At 36.6% G+C, this 24,845-nt stretch overlaps 1 pseudogene; it reads left to right on the top strand.

Moving 5' to 3' along the window:
• Positions 1-9,790: 9,790 nt before the first annotated feature.
• Positions 9,791-20,479, top strand: LOC144440460 (cholinesterase-like; annotated as a pseudogene).
• Positions 20,480-24,845: the final 4,366 nt, after the last annotated feature.

The following is a 24,845-nucleotide window of genomic DNA, read 5'->3' as shown; positions in this document are numbered from 1 at the left end:
TAATAAGGCTAGCGAATCTGTACCAATGTCTAACAAATTCTGTAGTTCACTACTGTCAATATCTGATGGGCGTTCTTTATACTTGGCTAGTGCACTAACCATTTTAGCCACACAGGCTGAACCCTTGACAAGTGACGTTTGCACAGCTTGAAACTTAGTGTCCAAACTTCTAGTTTCGGGACGTATGATGTCCCAAATCAACTGGTTGACTCTCACACTAGACAACCCTTGACAGTTCGATGGTCGATTGAACTTCTTAATCAAGTCATTATATTTGTCGTCAGAGATACCATCTCTGAATAGTGCATTTATCATTTCAGCAAAATCATTATCTGCTGGCTCGTCACATTGTTCCTTCACAAGAAACTTGCTGGCGATATCTTTGAAAATACTTGGAGTTGACTTGTTTGTATTGACGTCACTCACAGTGTCGTCGGTGGCTGAAACACTAGCTTCGGACGCGTCCGAAACGTGACGTTTGACAACAGGCTCGTCAATGTCCTTGCCAATACTATCATTACCTTCCATGTCACCACCTTCATAGTAACAGTCAGTTTCTAGTTTATCCATACGGGCGGTTAGCTTACCTTGACTGTCTTTTATCACCGTCAACAAGTTCAAAATGGCCGCCATGTCGCTGCCCTGACCTCTACTAGTACTACACGTGAGTCCACCTGTACTCGTGGACGCCTGTGAAGCGTCAACAACGCTCATGCTCACCTTATCATGTTTCCGTTTCTTGCCTTTCTCGGGAGTGGTTGCACCACTCAAGTCCTTAGAAACATTGTCTCTTGGCTTAGTCGCCATGCCTGTCGACCACGTCGACAGTAAATTTAGCTACACAGAATACACTATTGTTTAGCATAGAGACGAACACGTACGTGTTCACGTCTTCAAAATCTTGCAGCACACTGAAGCTACACATGCGCAGTGCAGTCTCATGTGATTACTGGAGTGTGATGACGTAATAGAATTGAAAGTAAACTCTCACAAGCACGATACTGCAGTTTATTGTCGGATGGTTCAACTGATGTGTCTGTCGTGGAAAATGAGATTGTGTATGTACACTTCGCAAGACGTGGCATTCCCCACTGCTACTTTCTTGGGCTTATTGCCTGTGAGGTTGCAAATGCACAGGGCATTTATAATGCCATAATGAAAGCGCTGACCTTCAAAGACTTAGGAAAAACAGAAATACAGCAAAAAGTTGTGGGGTTTGTTGACAGAACAGGTGATTGATGAACTTCATGATGCAGCTGCTGTATTACCTGAACATGAAGATGCCCATGACAAATCTGGAGATGCTTACAACCCAGACTCAGACTATGACTCTGACTTCTCAGATCTGCTTGAAACAGATGATAGTACTGGTGATCTGTCTGATGTTTAGCATGCAAAGCAAGCAAAACTGTGTACATTGTGTACCTGTTTTCTCCCAGACTCATGACTTTAAATATATGATTGTATTCTGTTATACATGGAAACTGACAGTACGAATTGTGAATACAAAGTAAAGTACTGTATTGTGCAGTATGTACCTTGCAATTGATGATTGTTTACAAATAAAGGTTATTTAAAGAAAAAGATGATTCCATCCCATCTTCATTTGTTCACAGACAAAGTAATAGCCTATTACAGTATAGGTAACTCTTAGTTGTATTTGATTTCGTTTAATTGCAAGGCATAATATCAGGACAGATAAGTTTTTGGCAGGACAGGCAACTTTTTAAAGTTACCAGTCCTGTTGACTAGTTGATATTTTCCACGAATTTCGAACACTGTGTCTGAGCGAAAGTAATTTCGAGAAATGTATCTCAGATTTCCATTCTTACTGAAAACGAATGCTGTAATAACATAGGTCATATATTCATAATGACTTGGTCACAATACGGTAGGTATCAATGGTCGGAACACGTGCAAAACTGCAGTTTACCAGGAGCTATCGCTAGGTTGTTACCACTTCCCTATTGTTTAGCAAAATGACCACTAAAACTGACAAGGATGTGCGAGCGTACACATGATTACTGGATGTAAGACGGGGTCCAATGTTTTTTTTCCGGGTCATGACCTAGGTCATATAACTTGTCACGAGCATACCTAGCTTTGTAGACATTGGTATTACGATTTCCAAATGCGTTCTGTAAAGTAGTCGTCAGTTGACGTGTATTCACTTCCAAGCAAGCTGGGGTGCTTTGTGCAGACTTCAACGTACGCTTTGATTTAATTGCACGCTATGAATTGTCAACTGTCCACATTGAATTATCAATTGCCAAAAATGATACAACGTTCGTACAAATTGACTTATCACTTGACATCAACTTAATCACTTGACGTTCCTGACTTGTCATTTGACGGACCTGACTTATCACTTGATGTTCCTGACTTGTCAATTGACGGACCTGACTTATCACTTGACGTTCCTGACTTGTCAATTGACGGACCTGACTTATCACTTGATGTTCCTGACTTGTCAATTGACGGACCTGACTTATCACTTGACGTTCCTAACTTGTCAATTGACGGACCTGACTTATCACTTGACGTTCCTGACTTGTCAATTGACGGACCTGACTTATCACTTGATGTACCTGACTTTTTTATATTTAATCAGTCTTTATTGCTTTTCAAACAAAAAGTATACATATACAAGTGTACAGAAGTGGAACAATAGGAAATAAAGAAAGAGTACATACAAAGAAGGGAGGTTTTGCTTTCTCATTTCATGATAATTTTGACTGTTACACAATGTTGCCATTTAAGTCATTCCATTTCTGATGAAATTTATCTAACATGTCTTTCCTTTTCATCATGTAGTATTCTATTTTCCTTTTAAGATTAACTTTCTGCCTAACCATGTTAAAGGAAGGTATTTTACCATTTAGCTTACAGTCATATATTGTTGTCTTAGTAATGATTACAATGTGGTTAAGTATAGGTGCGAAAAGTCTGTCACCAAGTAGTATTTGCTTTTCAAATAGATTTTCTTGAATATTCAAAATCTTACCCCATGCTACAAACAGTCGATTCCATATTAGTTTAACACATTCACAATTACAAAAAAGGTGAAGTACTGTCTCGTCAGTAAGCTTACAAAAAGTACAGAGGCTTGATTCGACCAGTGGAGGTTTCATACGAAATAATGAATAATTGGTAAAAATGATATTATGATTTAATTTCCACTGAAATTCTTGAAGTTTTGTTTCAACTGTTACCTGAAAAGGTATGCGATAAAGTTCGTTCCACTCATTTACTTCTATTTCTGTCTCAAGTATGTGCTGAAAGTAATATTGAGCTCTGGGTGGAATAAAATAATTTGCTGAAAGTTGTTTTCTAACTTTCTTACAAGTGGTTTTCTCTATTGGAAAAAAAGAATTTTTAACAAAAAGACCCACAGGAGTTTCTGGTCTCACATGAACAGGATTACCATTCCTCCATTCCAAAGGAAGTGCCGATATAACTCCCCTCCACAGGAGGAGGTGAATTTTTGAGAGACCTATACTTTCAAGGGCTTCCCATCCCTTGATCTTACCAGTTGGATCAAATATGTCTGCAATATAAACAATTCCTTTTGAAATAAAATCGAGGTAACAAACACTTCTGTTATTCACAAGAATTCTGGCATTATTCCAGATTACAGTATCCTCTACCGACTGTATGTTATTATAAGGTAACATCTTTTGCCAACTTACTAGAATACTCCTAAAGAATGGAGGAATGGTAATATCTAAAAGACTGGTTCTAAAATTACACTTGAAAATAAGGCTACCCCCCACTGGTCTTAAATAATACGAAAAAGGGATTTTCCATGGATGTGAAATTTCACCATTTAAATATCTTTGTATCCATTTCACTCTGAAAGCATCATACAAGGCAAAGACATCGAGCATATTAAGTCCTCCTTGGCCAATGTCCCCTATCAATGTTGATCTTGCCACTTTTTCTGGCCCATTCCAAATGAATTTATGGAGTAGCTTATTGATTTGCTTTATGTCCCTTTTGTTCATAACAATCAAATTGAACAAATATAAAAATTTTGGAATTACAAGGGTTTTTATGATTTGCACCTTGCCAATTAAAGTAAGTTTTCTAGCAGACCATAAGGTCAGACATTTTTTCAAGGAATCCATGGGTCCTCTGACATTCATACCATATGCAAGATCAGAATTGTAAGAAAAATAGATACCAACAATCTTTAAAGGGGACATTGGCCACATCACCCCGAATGGTGTATCGTTTCGGGATCTCCATGAACCAATCCACATTGCTTCTGATTTTTCAAAGTTTACACAAAGACCTGAATAAATACTGAAAGTCTCAAGAAGAGTAAGCAAATTATTTACAGAGTCGAGGTCAGCAAGAAAACATGTGAGGTCATCTGCGAATGCGGAGGCTTTTATCTCTGACATACATATTTTTATACCATGAATAGAGGTATTAGCCCGTAAGGCAACTAAAAGTAGTTCAAGTGACATAATAAAAAGTGCTGGAGATATTGGATCTCCTTGTCTTACCCCTCTACAAATATCGAAATATCCGGTAGAGAGACCGCAGTTCATCACACAGCTTGTTGGGTTCTTGTAAAATGTACTAATCCAATGTTTAATGGAGGGACCAAAATTAAAAGAATTTAGAGTAAGAAAAATAAAGTTCCATTCAAGACTATCAAACGCTTTTTGAAAGTCAATTGCCATTAAGATTCCAGGTATATTAGTGTCTTTAGTGAAATTAAGAATACTATTAATAAGCCGGACAGAGTCTGCAATGTTTCTGTTTTTAACAAAGGCAGTTTGTGTTTCATGAATTATTTTATGCAAAACCTTGTCTAATCTACGTGCAATACATTTAGAGAGAATTTTATAGTCTGTGTTTAACAATGTTATTGGTCTCCAATTTTTAATAAAACGTTTATCCTTATCCTTTTTCTCAATCAGTGTGATGACCCCCTGTCTCTGACTACTGTTCATTTCACCTTGATGGTAAGCATGGTTGAATGAATTCAGAACGTACTGGCCTACTAAGGGCCAAAATGTAAAGTAGAACTCAGGGGTGAGTCCATCATTTCCAGGTGTCTTGTTACCTGGTAAACAATTCAAGGAGTCAATAGCTTCCTGCATAGTAATAAGGCCCTCACAGGAGTTTCTATCAATATCACTTAACCTGGTATGGGAACTAAAAGTATGTCCATCCTGTGGTAAAGATTCATGTAACCTACTGGAGTAAAGTTTAATATAAAAGGCCTTGATTTCCTTCTGAATATCCTCAGGTTTAGACAGTACCTTGTTTGTATTATCAATTAAATTTACAATCTGACCCTTTTTAGCATTTCTACGTTCAAGACCTAAAAAATATTTGGTATTTTTCTCCCCAAGTTCATACCAGTCCACACGAGAACGTATAATAGCTCCTTCTGTGATATAATTATATTCTACTTGTAATTCATGCATAACATTTTCCAAGGCATCCCTGGTAGCACCTATTGGATTGCAGGATATTTGCTGATCAAGAAGTTTAAGTTGATTTTCCAGTTCTTGGATTCTTTTTTTCCTAGACTGTGCCTTATGTTTACCAAATGCGATAGAACACACTTTAATTTTATACTTCAGAAAGTCCCAGAGCTTACCATTATCAATTACAGTACCATATTCCTCAACCCATGACTGAAACTTTTCCTGTATCAAAGTTATATAATCAGGATCTTGTAAAAGACTGTTGTTTAGTTTCCAATAGGAGCTACCAGGTTTACAAGTTCTATCCCCGATTACTAAAGTAATAGCTGAATGATCTGTAAGGACACTGGGTATGATATCAGTATCATTAACCATCAATTGGGCAGAGCTGCTAATCATAAAAAAATCAATTCGACTCTGAATTAAATTTGGTCTGAGACGCCTCCATGTGAATCGTTTTTCATCTGGATTTTGAATCCTCCATATGTCAACAAGATCAAAATTACAACAGATATCCTCAAGTCTATTAATTGAGCCCTGCCAAATTGATGGATTTCCTCCCATTCTATCCAGAGAGTTATTCAAAGTAATATTTTGATCACCTCCCCAAATTATTTCTCTACCTGGGTCTTCAAGAAAAGGGTCTAACATTGAGGAAAGGGTCTCCAAAAAAATTTTGTGTTCAGTCTCCAGATTTGGTGCATAAGTATTAATTAAAAGATAAGGTTTACCCATAATATCAACTGAAATAATAATTATTCTGCCATTTGTATCTGTTTCTACTGAATTAATCTTGTAATCCAGATTTAATATCATTACAGCGGTGCCCCTACTGGTATTGGAACCATGTGAGAAAATACAATGTCCTGAGATACTCTTACTCCACACTGACTCATCTTGGGGAATTGAATGAGTTTCTTGAAGAAAAATTATTTGTGGTTTATACTTTCTAAGCCAAATAAAAATGCTTCTTCTTTTTTTGTAAGCTCGCAAACCCCTAACATTTAGTGACATAATCTTAAAAGAGCTCTTCATTTAGAATGATAAACTCAATCATTGCAAAGGGAAGACAATGAACTAGAAAGGGCACTAAAAGCATCTCCACCCATAGAAGAAAGAAGCGACAAAAAAGAATGACGTAACAGATAAAATTATGCGTGAGCATCACAGGTGGACTCCCTAGCAAACAAAATCTCCAATACAAACAGGAGATTCAAGGCACGTGAACACAGCCACAGCTGGAACAAAAAAAATGAATCACTACGGTATACAGTGAGACAGCTCACCTGCACGTAAAGAAACAATAGAAGTCTGTTATCAGTATTTACTATCAGAAATTGCAACTCGAAAAGAAAAATAATAATAATGTTAATAATACTTTCGGTAGTTAGTACCAGACTTGGGTAAAATGGACGAGACAAATATCTATACTGTTGATACAATCGACTCAAAACTAGATCATTTCAATACTCTGCAAGCATTCATACTTCATGTACTTATTATCGTCCTTCGTGAAAGTACCTTACGGAGAGGAAAAGTGCACCAAAAACAAACTCAAAATTCAGTCAACCTACTCTCATCATGCCATATGGCTTACTGGGCTGATATAAAACACCGTCTATGTACAGGTTACCGTGTCGAAATACTGGTCGTTTCCCGTCTTTGAAGGCGTCCTTCATGATATCGCGCATTTCAGCTTTCTTCTGGTAGTCCTCCGGGCACAAGTCATCACTCACAAATAAATCAGTGTCCTTCAGGCTTGCCTTAGCCCTTCGGAATACTTCATTTCGCTGTGACCTATAGATGAATCTTACTAAAACATGTCGGCGTTTGCGGTTTTGGTTTGTCAGCGAACTACCAGCTCGCCCGACACGATGTGCGTTTTCAATTTTTATGTCCGCCATCTTGAACTTGTCACGCAACAGGTTGTCGACCAACTCACAACAATTTTCGTTCTTCTCCTCTTCAATCCCGCCAAAACGTAAATTGAATTGCCGACTATGTCTCTGAAGCTTAAGATTTTCTACTCGCAATCTCTCAAGCTCGGATGAAATGTTCTCTAATTTAGTACCTTGGTTCTTTAGATCACTCTCTGTTTCTCTACCACTGTCTTTCAGGCTGACTATCTCTGCCGCATTGAATTCGACGCTCAGCTCAAAATCTGCTTGCTTCTGCTCGATAATTTCAAGCCGTTCAGCCATCTTATTCTGACCTTCAACAACAGCATCCAACTTTACTTCAATTATTTCTATCTTCTTGACCAAAGCATCCAAGCGGATGTACCTGACTTATCACTTGACGAGTTCGACTTTTGACGTGGATTACGCTCCATACGTGCTCACTTATGTACTAGCATTCAATGAAAGTCAATGTCTTAATATCATAGAAATAAGAGGTATCGATTCATAAACCTGTTACACAAATCAGATTAATGGCTCCGAGGTGTTCATTCCTACAGTAGTGTCCTTTGCAGTAATCCCTCTAAATCCCATATAGCAACGTTAGTAACAGATTACTAACGCGAGGAAAACTGGCGTAGCTTCACCTGCCAAAAGTCACTCCTGGGGTCATTCGAAAGGTCATAAACAAACATGACAAATAACGTCGACTTCCACCGATGATTTGTCAGACTAACAACATTAACAATAACAGCGACGTCGATTTGCTTACGAAATCCACGGAAGAGTTCCGAATATCAATGAGAATAATTATCAGAGTCTGCAATTATTCTGTATTGATGTATAAAGCATCAGTCGTCTCAGTCAGTGTTTCATAGAAATAAAATCGGAATAAACGATATAACGTAGACATCAGTTGTGATTCGCTATGTATGAGTTCAACCTGGCAAATCCGCTCGTCGAGAGTACTCAAAAGTTCATCAGTATAGAGTTATGAATGGCCGTAACTTTATCAAATCCAGTCCGATTTCCATGCGACTTGCATTACTCAAATCGTACTTACATCAGCTTTCCAAACATGAAGCATCAGCGTTAAGAAATCAGTGCGAGTGTCCTTAATCGTCGATCTCGGCAATCGTTGTATCAGAAATGCAGTCGACTTCTGCTATCATGCACACTTCGTTCAGGTACAGCAAACCTGACATTCGAAATTGTCCAGGAAATACTTCCTCACACGTCAAGGTTTCGCAAAGACCAGCTCAAATAATGTCAGTAAACACCCAGCTCCCTTCGTGTCCCTGTTAAATACAATTTCATCACACGATTCCGCAGATAGTTTGGATTTTGTACGGCCATCTTAGAAGTTTTTTTATTCCTGGGTCTTCATCACCGTGTTACATCCACCGGACCTTTGGCAAGATACACACGCGACTACCTCGACTGAAATGATTTAAACTTGTGAGCAATAAAAAAAACAATAAATAACAATAAAAGACCTTTCGTATAGAAATTCACATTTCCTGAGGTTCAATGTCACATAAAAATGCAATCAAAACTTGTGGATTACTTTAATTGCGTAATCAGAATAAAACAAAAGTTAGTACATAGAACCACAATCAAATATACGTTGGGTCATCCCACTATGTCTTAAGGGGGTACAAATCCCATGGTATCATTTACATTAATTACGTTTAATTACTTTTAAACAGTAAATCCCAAAGGAGTTCTGAGTTCTAGAAATGTTTACATGTTATCTGATTATTTTGACAAGTTCACACTGAAGAAAATTGTTTCATAGAAGTAATGATTTATATAAATGAAAATTCCTCTAGCACACTGATGACAATCACAATAATAAGCGTTTCAAAAAGTTACATCATAAAGTTCAAATTGGATAACTTGAAAAAATTGTCAGCGATGTCAATGCCACTTTGATTAATAGGACGAATGTATTAGTACTCCTGATAAAATCATACAATAGTTCATGGCTACAGATATACACCCATCAGAATGATAAGTATTCATCTTCTTACAAAGTTGTTCTACGGACTTGTTAACCTTGCTACAATGAAGGAAAGAGACTTGTGACAAGGAATTCAATAAAGAGAAGAGAAAAGAAGTTGAAGAGAGACTGACAGGACAGAAAGGACAGAGAATAGAACTGAAAAAATACAGACTTTTTCCTTGCCCCCCCCCCCTTTTTTTTTATTTCGCCCGCCCGCCCCACGTGACCTGACTATTCCACTGGAGATGAGAAACAAAAAAAATGGGTCACCCTTACATATGTATGAACCATGAAACTCATTGCAATTAAAAACCACAAGAACACACTGAAAAGGAAATGTGTATTTTGATGTCAATTTTTATAAGAAATTATAAGAAATTTGTAGATTATATTACTAACATATTCCCTAATTTAACAAAATCATTAATTATGCAAATGATATGAAGGAAAGGTTACTCCAAGGTATGTCAGATTCGCGTGCCTTGTTATTGCCGATGCATGTTCAAAGTATAGGAAATCTATAGCATACAACTTACAAGACATTTGAGATTTATCGTGGAATTATGTACCAAATTTTATGAAATTCGAAGCTTGTATTCGCTTGTGTATTCATGGTCTAATTGCCGAAAAGAATTAATAATAGAAATAACTTAACCCATTAAAAGTATAAGCTAAATCAACAAATTAAACTTTGTCGGAAAACGTGTGATTTATTGTTATACATGTATTCAAGAATATAAAATTTTAAGCGTGCGTTCTTAGGATATACCTTAATTATTGAAAATCATTACTTGTGAATGTGATTCAATGGCAAAAGGTTCAACAGTAAAATTTGTATGCAAACCATGGAATGCTTTGTAAATTTTAGGCTAGTTTTTAGTGGTAATATTTATAAATTTTTACTTGGAAGGCATTTTTATTCGCCATTAAAATTACCCTGAAAATGTTGCCTTCCAACGTTTAACACGAAATGCCTAAAGGAGCAGTTACTAGTAACATTTTCAAAAATCTTGTATTGGTTATGAATAGTTTTACTATTCTTTAGGGGCTGGGGAGGGGATAACTCCATGAGTAACATTACGGGGAGGTTCCTCACAAACATTGAAACCCAAAGTGGCGTGATACCAATTTTATGCAAAAAGTATACCCTTTCTGATACCAAGTTGCATTTTAATTAGTCTAAGTCACTAAAAGCCAGGGCTCCCAGGGGAAGCTAACCCTAGATCTAGTATGGCATTAGCGAGGCTAGTACGGAAGTTTTGAAGGTAGCTAGATACACCAGGTTGAAACGTTTCTAGTGTTAACTAGCAGCCTCGTAAAATATGTCTTTTTCCCCGACAATTTAGTCAAATGCATGGTATTTAAATCTGTTGACACCTCTTTTGACACCTTGTAGGCTTAAATAATATTAATATTCTTCGTTTTAATGATTTCAAAAATTTGCCGAAAAGATCAACCACTGTTATCATCCATGGAGGATAACACTTCGCTTTGTGTGGAGTTTATGTCAGAGTGTGAATCCCTACACGTTCCTCGATCACTATACGAAAAGTCACATTTGACCATATCTTTCCACCGGGGTAAATCATGGTCAGAGGATGTGTAAATGTAGGTAGTATGAGACGAAGTACTACCTTTGACTTAATTTACCCCCGGTAATCTCTCACCTGGGGGTTGTAGACAGTCAAAAGTGGTACTGCGTCTCGTACTACCCCTGGACAGAGATGGTGGTTAGGTGGGTCTCACCAAGGGTAAAGGTTGGGTAAAGGTGGGTAAATTTGACTTTTCGTATAATGCTCAGTCTCTGCATATATACTTCTATCATTTGTTACTGTTCTGTTCTGTTCTGTTGTGGTGTGATATTGATCAAATGTTGGCTTTCGTGCTTCGAGCTGTCTACGTCGCTGAATTATGATACACATGTCTTCATCCTTAGTAACATTTTCGTTGTTATTCTATACATAGACCCTCATATTCCTAGGGTGTGACGTCAAAGTGCAGTAATATGAAATCCATACATTTCATATTACTATATTTTGACGTCACACTATAGTAATATGGTCGGATCGACTTTGAATTATTTGTAAACATCAACCTGTACAGTTACGATGTTGTTGTTTGAAAATATCGTTTCCTTGCTATTCATGAATTGCCGAACATCGACCATCATCAACATTATCATCAGTGTAAACACAGATCAAATACACCTCTTTTGGAAACATATGTCGCCTTTCATACATAATAATCCTTTGTATATGTTATATTACACCCCGATACTATTTTCACCCAGTTGATCAAAGTGACATTGAATTATAATTAACAATATTTTCACGGAGAAGCTATTAGGCATTGATCAAAATCCCACTCTAAATTCAGTTACCAATTTCAACTACAATCTTCTAAGTCAAACTTTAAAAAAAATGTTTTTCTCCTTTGATGGTATTTTTAAAAATCCAAAAAAAGGAGACTTTCTTGTATAATTACTTAACCAAACGTTCTGTCACTCTTACATGTACTTGAATGACCAGAGTTTGATGAGAATAACTACACACCCATCTCAGGTCTACCCGTTCTCTCTAAAAAAAAAATGATTGCATTTTTTTGTAATTGGTGAAAACTATTAGGAGACACAGATTCTGGACACAAATATAGTACAACACCAGAAATCGTCGTGTATTAGGATTTTTTTTCAGATGTACATGCATGGTACTTTTTCCATCCCTGATATCATATAAAATAAATTATTTTTGGTGAAATATTCACAATCCATCAATACAAATTATTAAAAGCTTGTCGCAACTAATAAAATCTCACGTCACACAGTGATTATGATAACAAGTCACATATATTAACGTACAAGTTGTGGCCACCACAGAAAAGTTATTTTATATGATATGCTAGCATTGTGATGGGGGTTTTGTGTTTGTTATTTCCTGTTTGCCTGGTAGAATTGGGGAAATTCTTGGACAGTAAACACAGTATTTAAATGATAGAGATTTAATGACAAAAGCAAACCTACCACGGTATGTAGGTCGGACAATATCAATCGAAGATGACCACTTAATAGCAGATTATGATGATAGTGTTACCGATGATAAAAATACACCTTTTTGATATTCGGTAAGTCTTGATGTTTTGCGAGGTCACCATGAGCTCTCAGCTGGCATGGATTAATGGGAGGTAGGGAGGGAGAGGGGGGGGGGAGAGAAAGGTCTCCCCCTAGTGATTTTTTACAATTCCAAAGGCGTTGTAACTTCAGTTGATCTTACTACAACATATATTTTTCCAGGATTACCAAACCAAGATATTTTGGTTGAAACACGTTCTGGAATGGTAAAAGGGAAATCAATCACCCTACCAGATGAACGCGGAGAGGTATATGCATATCTAGGTATACCATTTGCCGAACCACCACTTGGCGAACTCCGCTTCAGGCCTCCTGTACCGATTGCATCATGGGAAGGTGTACGCGATGCTGTTAATTACAGTAATTCCTGTATGCAGCAAAGATACCCCAAGTTGCCTGGCTTAAAGGGTGTTGCAATGATGAATGCAAATACACCAGTCAGTGAAGACTGCCTTTATCTCAATGTCTGGACCGCGTCCCCAAGACCCAACAATGCATCTGTAATGGTATGTGTATGTATAGCTATATGTAACGATTCAGTCCAAAAATTACATTCTTTTTGGACGGTCAAGTGGCAAATGTTGTTTTTATAATCGACATACTCAACGTAGTGTTCGTGCCAATGTTAATGCTTGTATCACAAGGCAAGTAATAATCACGTGTTTCCGCCTAGCTATAATTCTTTCAAACCTACTAAAATATGGAGTATTATGGGATATGTGGGATACATGTATGTATGATGAGCAATTTAATACTTTGATGGTTGTATACTAAAGCAGTGTCTACATTTCACACATATATGGATATATGGTGGTGGATATATCCAGGGCACTGCTTCTCTTGATTTCTATGATGGCAGATTTTTGGCAGGGATCGAAGATGTTATTATTGTTTCCATGAACTATCGTGTTGGTTCTTTTGGGTTCCTAGCAACGGGAGATGGACGAGCAAAAGGTTGGACTTTACTTTGCACAGAAACATATTATGAAGGTTATTGTCTCTAGAAAATAATATGTGTTATTCCTGGAGAAATAATGAAATAAGAATACAACGCTTGCCAACAATAATTTACCGAGACAAGTTGAACCTTTCCAAAAAAATGTTTCTTTTCCATATATAAATGATAAATTATACACAATTTCAATGGACTTCTTTGCTATTGGTTCTGCTCTGCAAAATATTTAGCCTAAACATTCAAAATAACTATTATTTCGTAAAGAATATTTGCACAACCACACATATATATTTATAAATGAGTTTTACAACTTCACACTGGGGTTCTGTCTATTAATATGTCATCATTAATCATAACATTAGATAACCCATATATTTGGAATCGACTGAGTTCCTTTTCGTCGGTTCGTCTCCTGTCCTGTCTAAGAAATTAAGTTCTCTCGTACTATAAATGCTGACGACAGCAGCTAATACCATGTAAGCGTCACCGTCGCAAACCACGGCCTCTTTTACGGCACCGTTCTTAAGGGGCCGTTCCACTGGAACGAAGTGTAGCGGAAGAAATAACAGCTCTGGTTTGCGAGAATGGTAAATTAAACGTAAGAAAGACATAACTCGAGAACCATTGATGAAGAGCCTCAGTCTCGGGTTAGTGATGTATGGTTCACGATGACAGTAATTATAAGATCGCCCCAATCTGAAAGTGTTGTGGACTATTGACGCGCAGTGACCTCAATTTGCATATACAGACATTAGTCTCGTTCTATTTTCCCTTGGGTACTATTCATATAACATGAGAGTCATATCAGTGACTTGATTTTACAATGGAAAGAATATGTGCCCAAAAATGTGATGGGTTATAGAACATTTTGTGGCTGGCTTTATTCGGGCACTAGTAGACAATATATTACCCCTCGTGTTGTTATGTAGCATCATTCTGTTCTCTCTGCTCTAAGACTCAGGAATTAATAGCTGCATAACAGCTCTATTAGATATCTACTATTTTTTTCTTTTTCTTCTTTGCAATTAGGGAAAATACGAGTGACCTAAGGGCGTTTGTCACTACGAGTCGCTGGGGTAGTTACCTTGGGACACGTGTATTTTTCAACTGAATGAAGAAAAATATTAGAGAATAATATTATTATACCAGTGTCAATAATATTAAAGACAAATCTGAGAAAGAAATAGCAATTTTGAACGTTTTGACTCATATTTCGAACACATACAGCAGTACCAGTGACGTAGACACGCGTTGTCGCGACGTAGCACGACCAGGGTATATATTATGTATTTTTTGTTCAATTTGGCTCGTGCACGGTATAATGGCAATTGTCATCGAATGTTTTCAATACAGTGCATCTTCTGCTTTACCGCTATTATATTGTCTTTCATAAAATCAAAAGATGGTATGTACGTAGTGCCCTTTTAATCTCAAAGTCATATTAGGTATAATGCTAATTTATATATAGTGCTGTCCCCGCACCTTCCTCAAATGGCTTTACAATATTACTATGGACATGTAAAACACATATCATAAGATAACGGCTTTTTACATTAAGTCTTCCTCAATCCACGTTGCGTCTATTATTGCAAATGATTAAAGCATTCACATTGCAAGATCTATTCTTGTTCCTAGTTATACAGCTGGAATAATTGAGGGATAATTATGGTTCAAATCTTGCCAAAGGACTAGCCATTTCATAAACAAACCTCAGCGGGAGGCTCAAACCTGCAAAATACAGATTCCAAGCCGGAAACTGTAACCATTCGACTGTTATGACTCAAAATAGATGCTGACCATGTTCCTCCTTACATATATATCAAAAGCACAGACTGTGGGACCAGCAGAAGAGACCCACCGAATAGCCATGTGTAATGTGTAAGCTGCTCTGTTGGAATCCAACCTAGCTAATCCATCGACATTCATGATTTATATTACTGTTACTATGCATGAGTTATACTCTCCTGGAACTGGTTTCACTTTAAATTTTTAACTTGTAGTATATTTTATTTTTCACCAGAATTAGATAGGATTCAGAGACCATATTGTAGAGTTTTTTGTTTTATTTTAGGAAATTATGGTTTGCTGGCTCAATTACTAGCTATGAATGAAATGGGTGAAGGAAAACATCGCAGCGTTTGGTGGTAACCCAACTTCGGTGACCATATTTGGTCAAAGTGTTGGAGGAAACAGCATTGGATTGCATCTTATGTCTCATCTTAGTAGACCATTCTTCAAACGAGCTATAATGCAGAGTTCGCCATACAGTATTTGGGGATTCATCAACCGAGATCAATCGAAAATCCGTTCGACAGTTCTTGGCGAGACCGTCGGATGCAAATATACAGACCCGAACTTTGTCGATTGTCTCCGAAATGTCCCTGCTGACATTATCAGCCGGAATGAATTGGTTACTGTAAATTTTTGTGAATTTCCATGGGTTCCTGTGGTAGACGGCCACTTTTTACTTGATGAACCAAGTATATTAATTCAAGACGGCTATATCAAGAAAACTGATGTTTTAATGGGCGCAAACAAGAACGAGGGTACTGTGTTTATAGTTGAAATACCTGGATACGAAAACGACGCCCTCAATCTGCAAACCTATGACAGCTATCTTTCTAACATTGATTTAGTAAACTATGATTTACAGCCATGTTCACGCGCTGCTGTCAAGGCCAGATACACTCCATGGGGTCAACTTGACAACGGGATAGTCAATCGAGATTCTCTTGGTGATATAGTTGGTGATAGGGTATTCCTGTGTCCCATTGTTGATCTTGCGTATAAATACACCGATATGAACTTGAATGTTTACTTGTACTACTTTAGCCACAGAGCAAGTAACCAGGAATGGCCTGAATGGATGGGAGTTATACACACTGCCGAAATTCAGGTGAAAAGACTTCAAACTATTTAGATACAAATACAACAATACAAATGTAGTTCTGCAAACTGAATTGACTGCACACACATGTAGACACACACGCACGCACGCGCGCACACACACACAGTACAGAGGCCGTCAGTGGGTAGAATACTGAATAGTGCTCTATATGCAATATTATTAGCAGAGAAGTATTGTATTTATCAACGGAATTACGTCAAAGGTGGTAACTTGGCCTTTCGTGATGTTTCATTTGTGAGACCTTTAGATCAGATTAGATACCTTTATCAAGGTTATGTATTTATAATAATAATGAGGGTGTCTCTGGCGACAACAGTGCGAAATGCAATATCAGTAGCACACAGACACAGGCACAGACACAGACACAGACACAGACACACACACACTCTCTCTCTCTCTCTCTCTCTCTCTCTTCTGCGGTCATCAGATGGCTAGATTAATTTGATACGGTCAATGTGTTCGCTTAGATTTTGGCTAGCACATTACGTAACAAGACGGTTGGACTAATCCACGTCTTATGTTTTTCCCCTCATATAGTTAAATAGATATAGAATAGAATGCTAGATAACTTTATTTCCATGTCTACATCTGGCTACGAGCTCGGATCTCTTATTCAGTAGCTTGTTTCTATCAGCCTTGTTGTTAATTTATTAGTAATCGTTATGTCAAGCTCTAGCCATGGAGATGATAGCCTATTTAATGGTGTATTGTGTACCACTTCCCTTTGAATCTAGATATATTTGGATCGCTCCGTATTTAGATGGAGGTATAAGTTCACAAATGAGTGTTTGTGTGCGTTGAATTTTAATTCAATTGAATTAGCAGTTAATCCTTAGTATAGCTTTCACACACACACACACACACACACACACACACACATATATATATATATATATATATATATATATATATATATATATATAATTATACACACATATACATTGTGTTATTTACATCGCTCTACATATGTATTGATCCATCGTACCATAGACCATCCATGGAGGGTCTATGATCGTACTAATTATCGCTTATGTCCAGTCACGTGGCCCAAAATGGTGATGTACCGCTCTACATACATGTGTATTGAGCACTGTTTACTCTTATTAAGATAGTATAGACATATTACATATACTGATATATATATATATATATATATGTGTGTGTGTGTGTGTGTGTGTGTGTGTGTGTGTGTGTGTGTTTCTTTCTTAACCAATTGAATATTTGGACTCTTCCCCCCAGACTTAATTAATATTTACAGGTTGAATGAAAACAAGCTATCAACCAAATACGACAGACTAAGACGATTGTTGTTGAATATGTTAGATTATACACATGGGTGATAGCGGCATTTGGGTTATGTGGATATAGTCACCATGTAATCAAGATAGTGGAAACACTGTACGGAGTTGATATTGGGTAGCCATTGAATGAGAAACATACTATCAGATATGTCACTCATCATGACTGCTATTACACAATATCCGTGTTGGTGCAAACAATGTTTTAGTTTGTGTCTTTGCGATCATCCTGATGGCCAACTTGTCTTCGACATTAGTACTATTTGAATGTCTTATCTTAACAAAGGTTTCTGTTATCCATTCCCCGTAGTTCGTGTTTGGAATGCCAATAGATCCCAGTCATGGTTATAGTCAATATGAAGTACAGATATCTGAAATCATGATGGCATCATGGACCAACTTTGCTAAATATGGGTAAGTGCACGATTCTAAATTATATGGGGTCACCGGTAAGTGCACGATTCTAAATTATAAGGGGTCAACTTTGCTATATGGGTAAGTGCACGATTCTAAATTATATGGGGTTAACTTGGCTAAATATGGGTACGTGCACGATTCTAAATTATATGGGGTTAACTTGGCTAAATATGGGTACGTGCACGATTCTAAATTATATGGGGTTAACTTGGCTAAATGTGGGTACGTGCACGATTCTAAATTATATGGGGTTAACTTGGCTAAATATGGGTAGGTGCACGATTCTAAATTATATGGGGTTAACTTAACTAAATATGGGTACGTGCACGATTCTAAATTATATGGGGTCAACTTGGCTATATGGGTATGTGCACGATTCTAAATTATATGGGGTTAACTTGGCTAAATATGGGTATGTGCACGAATCTAAATTATATTGGGTCAACTTGGCTATATGGGTATGTGCACGATCCTAAATTATATGTAGAATTCATAAACTATGCTAACGTCGATGTCCAATTTTGCTATATATGGGTTTAAAATCTTAAAGGCAACATCGCAACATTGCAAAATAAAGGAAGAATGCGTCAATTCTCAGTACCTGAACTATAGGCTATAGGCACATCATAAAAGTAATGAATATTCGATTTCTTGGTCGAAACCATAACTTCGACTGCACGGGCTTGAGATGCATTAATATATGCGTGCGTGAAAATAATTCGACCTTGTTGCTCTGTTGTGTTGCTCTAGCTATTGAAGGTACCGCATATTATGTTACGGTCCTTGAAAACACTTACTAAGTTTAAGTTTGGTGAAATGAGTGTTATATCATAGGGTCACACACCAATATTAAAATAATGACAACATTATAAACCTGTACTAGCTACAAATAGTTTTTTTCGACAATCAATTATGTATCTCCTAAAGGTTATTTATTTATTTATTTATTTATTTATTTATTTATTTATTTATTTATTTATTTATTTATTAATAAAGATACATAGTATTTGTTAATTAGTGGTTAATGTTGACTTGGGGTAATGTAGTGGCAAGTTTTAATCTTGAGCGAAAGCTTTGCTTTGAGTCTGCCACCATATTGAAACTTTACTGTAACTGGAGTTTGATTTTTCGATCAGACAACCATAATGTATTCACTGAAAATTGTTAAAATACCAATACTTAGATATTGAATACGTTAAAAAGCACTAAAGAAACGTGCTGAAATCGTGATCGACGTTGAGGGCGCTGATTTTTGGGTGCGGACCCAAAAATAAATTTTAATTTGATTTATTATGTATACATCTATTTAAAAAATACCTTTATCAACAGGCAATGTGATACTTACGGTATTGTAGACATTACAAGCAATAAATTACTATGAATTATGTGACAAATAAAACGTTCCAGCTACAGTTAGCTTTAAATTAATTTTGCGATTCTGAGGTACGTCAGGTAGTATTAGTTAGTACCGTTGCTCTAGATACTGCAGACTGAGTTTATATTTTAACCAGTGTAGTCCATTGATTGTTTGTTTGTTTGTTTGTTTATTTGTTTGTTTGTTTGTTTGTTTGTTTGTTTGTTTGTTTGTTTGTTTGTGTATCGTAACGTCCTTATCACCAATAAATTATGTGATAATTTTTCTTTGTGTGGGATCTTCAACGACATGAATCAAGGATACTAAAGAAAGTCTTTGAATACAGACAGTGATGCAGAAAAGTGATCCAGCAAAATACCAATCTATTTCAGATATGACTGTATTTATGACAGACGCATGATATATTACAATGTACCTAGGTGACCAAATACATTGACAATCAAAGTTATTCTAAACGTTACCTATGAAATCTTGGTCCTGCTCCTTTCGAAGTAATATTACAATAATTGTTGGGGTTCACACTGCCTTGCTTCAAGGAAATTGACAATTGTATTTTCCTATAGAGTTAACGTGTAGTTTTCAACCATATCAGATACTAAAATGGTTTACTATTGATATCATTTCAATTTTGTATATTAAGAAAACATGTACAGAAACCTCCGATTCTTTCTTGATTTTCAACAGAGGGGAAAGGAGACAAAATATTAGTCTAAAACGCGTAAATTGTCGTCGTGTATTTTACTCCTGTCACCTGTGTTTTAACTGAGATTGTGTTTGGGTTTCTTGAACAAGTAACAATAACGGTGAGAGTTTTAGTTCCGACATGTATACTAATTGAAATAGCCACCATGAGTTTATATTTTTTGACTTTAATTCACAGGGATCCTAACAAAGGCAAAACAGTTCCCTTCTGGCCAAAACAGACAGTCGAGGGACGTGAATTCCTGGAGATTCCATCTTTCCGTCGAGGGAAGGATCTTAGAAATGAATATTGTGAACTATTTAGTGAATTAATACCAAGATTGGAAAAAGAAAAGGACTGCTGGTGAGAGCGTGTTTGAAATACTATGCTAATCTGAAACAAATATTATGATTTATGCAAGACTGGCAACAAGGCACAAGCTGAGTTTTTGTGTATTTTTCTCATAAAATACTTATCTTTAAAACTTTGATAAAACTATTGTCATAAAATCTTCCAATCGAAGCTAATGTTCTCTGACATTACAATTGTCTTCTGGTGATGTTAGCACTCGTGATTGCATAGTAGTAATTTACATAATTTTTAGACTTTGTTATATGTTACTTCATCGGAACGTTTACCTTTACACCAGATCTGATTTCAATCAAAATACTTCAAGCATCATATGTCACGTGATTGTTCTGAGACTTTTGGTCTATGGAATGTCACTCACTTGTTGGATCACTTTATTCATAAAGCGACACTCAATGAGAGAGTTTTGATTTGTTTGGGGCCTGAATGTTGCTATTGGTACATGAAGTGTCATTCTTTCTCAAGTGTATATGTATGTCCTGTGGCTTAGACTACGTTGATGTCTTTATCCACCCCCACCCCAATGACCGAACTTTCAGTTTATCAGAGACTGAGATCTGATAGTTCTGAAATGGTTATTCCTGTACACTCTGTCACTGATTTGTGTTTGACCAAGTTCTTTTGTTGGGTAATGAAATGTCGACGTCATCATGCTTTTTATCTGAGATTGGTACACGACTCAGTAGTCGGCAAAGTGGAATATTTGATATTTATATATATTGTCGTTTTACTTCACCTGTTCAATAAAAAAATGCACCAAAATTGTTTGTATGAGTAATATTTTGTTATTGTGTTTGTTGTTGTTGTTGTTGCTGTTGTTGTTATTGTTGTTGTTAATGTTTTGTTTGTTCTTGTAAAGGAGAAAGATGAGAAGAGTTGGTGGGATGTGCTAGAAGTGAATGAGAGAGATTGTTTGGTTGTTTTTAATTTGTGTGTTAGTGATGGTAAACAAATACCATAATGTAATTCATTGTAACATTATTGTATTTATTTCTGCATCAGAAATATATATAATATATATCCTTTGTTTAATTGGTATGGGAAATCATCAATGGACAGACTGAAGTCTAAATTACGTCAGTGAGAGACTTTTCTAAGGAATATTTATGAAGTTGTATTTACAGCAGGGAGACTAGTGAGGAAATGGGGGGGGGGTGCAGGGAAACATTTGATAGTGTGACAAGGGAAATATCTTATGAATTCTGGTACAGATGCAAAATTCTTTTCACCGACACCACAATAATGTATAAGACGATGTCCTATATGTAATTATAAGACAAATAATAACAAAGAGATTGTGTAAATATATATATATATATATATATATATATATATATATATATATATATATATATATATATATATATATATATATATATACAGGTATTGAAAATTTGAACCAAATCATCTGATGAGTGAGGAATACGCACCTCACGAAACAGTTCTGTAGGGTCTATAGCATATAATTTGGTTCAAATTTTCAATACCTGTATATAATTCGCTCTACTACCCGTATTGAGCACTTTTATGTGGTTTTATCTACATCCAGTCAATTATATATATATATATATATATATATATATATATATATATATATATAGTTTTGGTAGTACTGGAACTCTTTCTTGGGTGTAACTCGGAGTTTCACGCATATTGCGATCATCAGACACATATATATATATACTAATTCAGTATAAGAGGTATGTCATAAACTGAAGGAAAAGCGCTCAATACTGCGAAGTAGAGCTGTATTTACACAAAATACACAAGTTATGGTACGGAGCCGTTACTCAGAGTTTCATGCTTGAATGCGATCTTCGGACGACTAAATTTTAACGGAAATTCAAGTGATGGAATTCGAACTCGCAGAAGAACTGGTACCCGGATGTGATGCGCGTTGAGGTTTGACATGGTGGAATGAAAGAATGTATTTGTTTTCATGGCGGCACTTTGAAATCAGTTCTGATCGTTTGTTAAGGAGTCCCAATTTATTTGCACTGATAACGTCTTGACTTTGCTGACGAATGTACATGCATGGAAGAATACAGACTTATCGGACACCAATGTTAAGTGGAAACGTTTATTATCACCAAATTACAAACCAGGAAGTGTACATCGGTCATTTGTTCCTCAATTATTCATCTCTACTTGTGTAGCCTTATATTGTGAGTCGCTATTTCAAGTTCCAAGCATATTTCCCTCCTGGTGTCGGGGCAAATACGAAGTCTCGTCCTAGCTATCGCTCTACACGAGCTCTCGAACTTTTTTTTTTCACACTCGAGTCCACATGCGGGCTGTTTATTCACTAGGAGAACGTATTCTCGATTGTCCATTCAACCAGTAAATAACTATATCCCCAGGAGTTCAAGTCACAGTCACCTGTGGGCTAATAACATTATATTCAAGGATGGTCATATAACAAAATATTGGCATTATTAGGTAATAATGAATGTTGAAAAAAATACCGTCGCGGGTGTATCGTATTTCAGTTCAAACACATTTTTCTTAAAAATGTTCGTAGATACCTAACAACGCCATTGTTTTGTATGACGACCATCCTAGAGTAGAATGTTAGCTTAACAAGTAATTGTGGTCCAAATCGAACTATATCTGTATCCAATCACAGAGCATCTACTCGTTCCTTGCTATACTACAGCAAATCACATAGCATCTATGTGATAGTTTCTTGTTATACTACTACACTCACATCTATCGGTACTTGCTATAGTTACGCAATCACATAGCATCTATGTGATCGTTTCTTGTTATACTACTACACTCACATCTATCGGTACTTGCTATAGTTACGCAATCACATAGCATCTATGTGATAGTTTCTTGTTATACTACTACACTCACATCTATCGTTACTTGCTATAGTTACGCAATCACATAGCATCTATGTGATCGTTTCTTGTTATACTACTACACTCACATCTCTCGGTACTTGCTATAGTTACGCAATCACATAGCATCTATGTGATCGTTTCTTGTTATACTACTACACTCACATCTATCGTTACTTGCTATAGTTACGCAAGCACATAGCATCTATGTGATAGTTTCTTGTTATACTACTACACTCACATCTATCGTTACTTGCTATAGTTACGCAATCACATAGCATCTATGTGATCGTTGCTTGCTATACTACTACACTCACATCTATCGGTACTTGCTATAGTTACGCAATCACATAGCATATATGTGATAGTTTCTTGTTATACTACTACACTCACATCAATCGGTACTTGCTATAGTTACGCAATCACATAGCATCTATGTGATCGTTTCTTGTTATACTACTACACTCACATCTATCGGTACTTGCTATAGTTACGCAATCACATAGCATCTATGTGATAGTTTCTTGTTATACTACTACACTCACATCAATCGGTACTTGCTATAGTTACGCAATCACATAGCATCTATGTGATCGTTTCTTGTTATACTACTACACTCACATCTATCGTTACTTGCTATAGTTACGCAATCACATAGCATCTATGTGATCGTTGCTTGCTATACTACTACACTCACATCTATCGGTACTTGCTATAGTTACGCAATCACATAGCATCTATGTGATCGTTGCTTGCTATACTACTACACTCACATCTATCGGTACTTGCTATAGTTACGCAATCACATAGCATCTATGTGATCGTTTCTTGTTATACTACTACACTCACATCTATCGTTACTTGCTATAGTTACGCAATCACATAGCATCTATGTGATAGTTTCTTGTTATACTACTACACTCACATCTATCGTTACTTGCTATAGTTACGCAATCACATAGCATCTATGTGATCGTTGCTGGCTATACTACTACACTCACATCTATCGGTACTTTATATAGTTACGCAATCACATAGCATCTATGTGATCGTTGCTTGCTATACTACTACACTCACATCTATCGGTACTTGCTATAGTTACGCAATCACATAGCATCTATGTGATCGTTTCTTGTTATACTACTACACTCACATCTATCGTTACTTGCTATAGTTACGCAATCACATAGCATCTATGTGATAGTTTCTTGTTATACTACTACACTCACATCTATCGTTACTTGCTATAGTTACGCAATCACATAGCATCTATGTGATCGTTTCTTGTTATACTACTACACTCACATCTATCGGTACTTGCTATAGTTACGCAATCACATAGCATCTATGTGATCGTTTCTTGTTATACTACTACACTCACATCTATCGTTACTTGCTATAGTTACGCAATCACATAGCATCTATGTGATAGTTTCTTGTTATACTACTACACTCACATCTATCGTTACTTGCTATAGTTACGCAATCACATAGCATCTATGTGATCGTTGCTTGCTA

This window comes from Glandiceps talaboti, chromosome 9 (genome assembly GCF_964340395.1).
Source record: "Glandiceps talaboti chromosome 9, keGlaTala1.1, whole genome shotgun sequence".
Taxonomy (NCBI): Eukaryota; Metazoa; Hemichordata; class Enteropneusta; family Spengelidae; genus Glandiceps; species Glandiceps talaboti.
The sequence above is the reverse complement of the archived record's forward strand: the minus strand, read 5'-3'. Positions and strand labels throughout refer to the sequence as shown.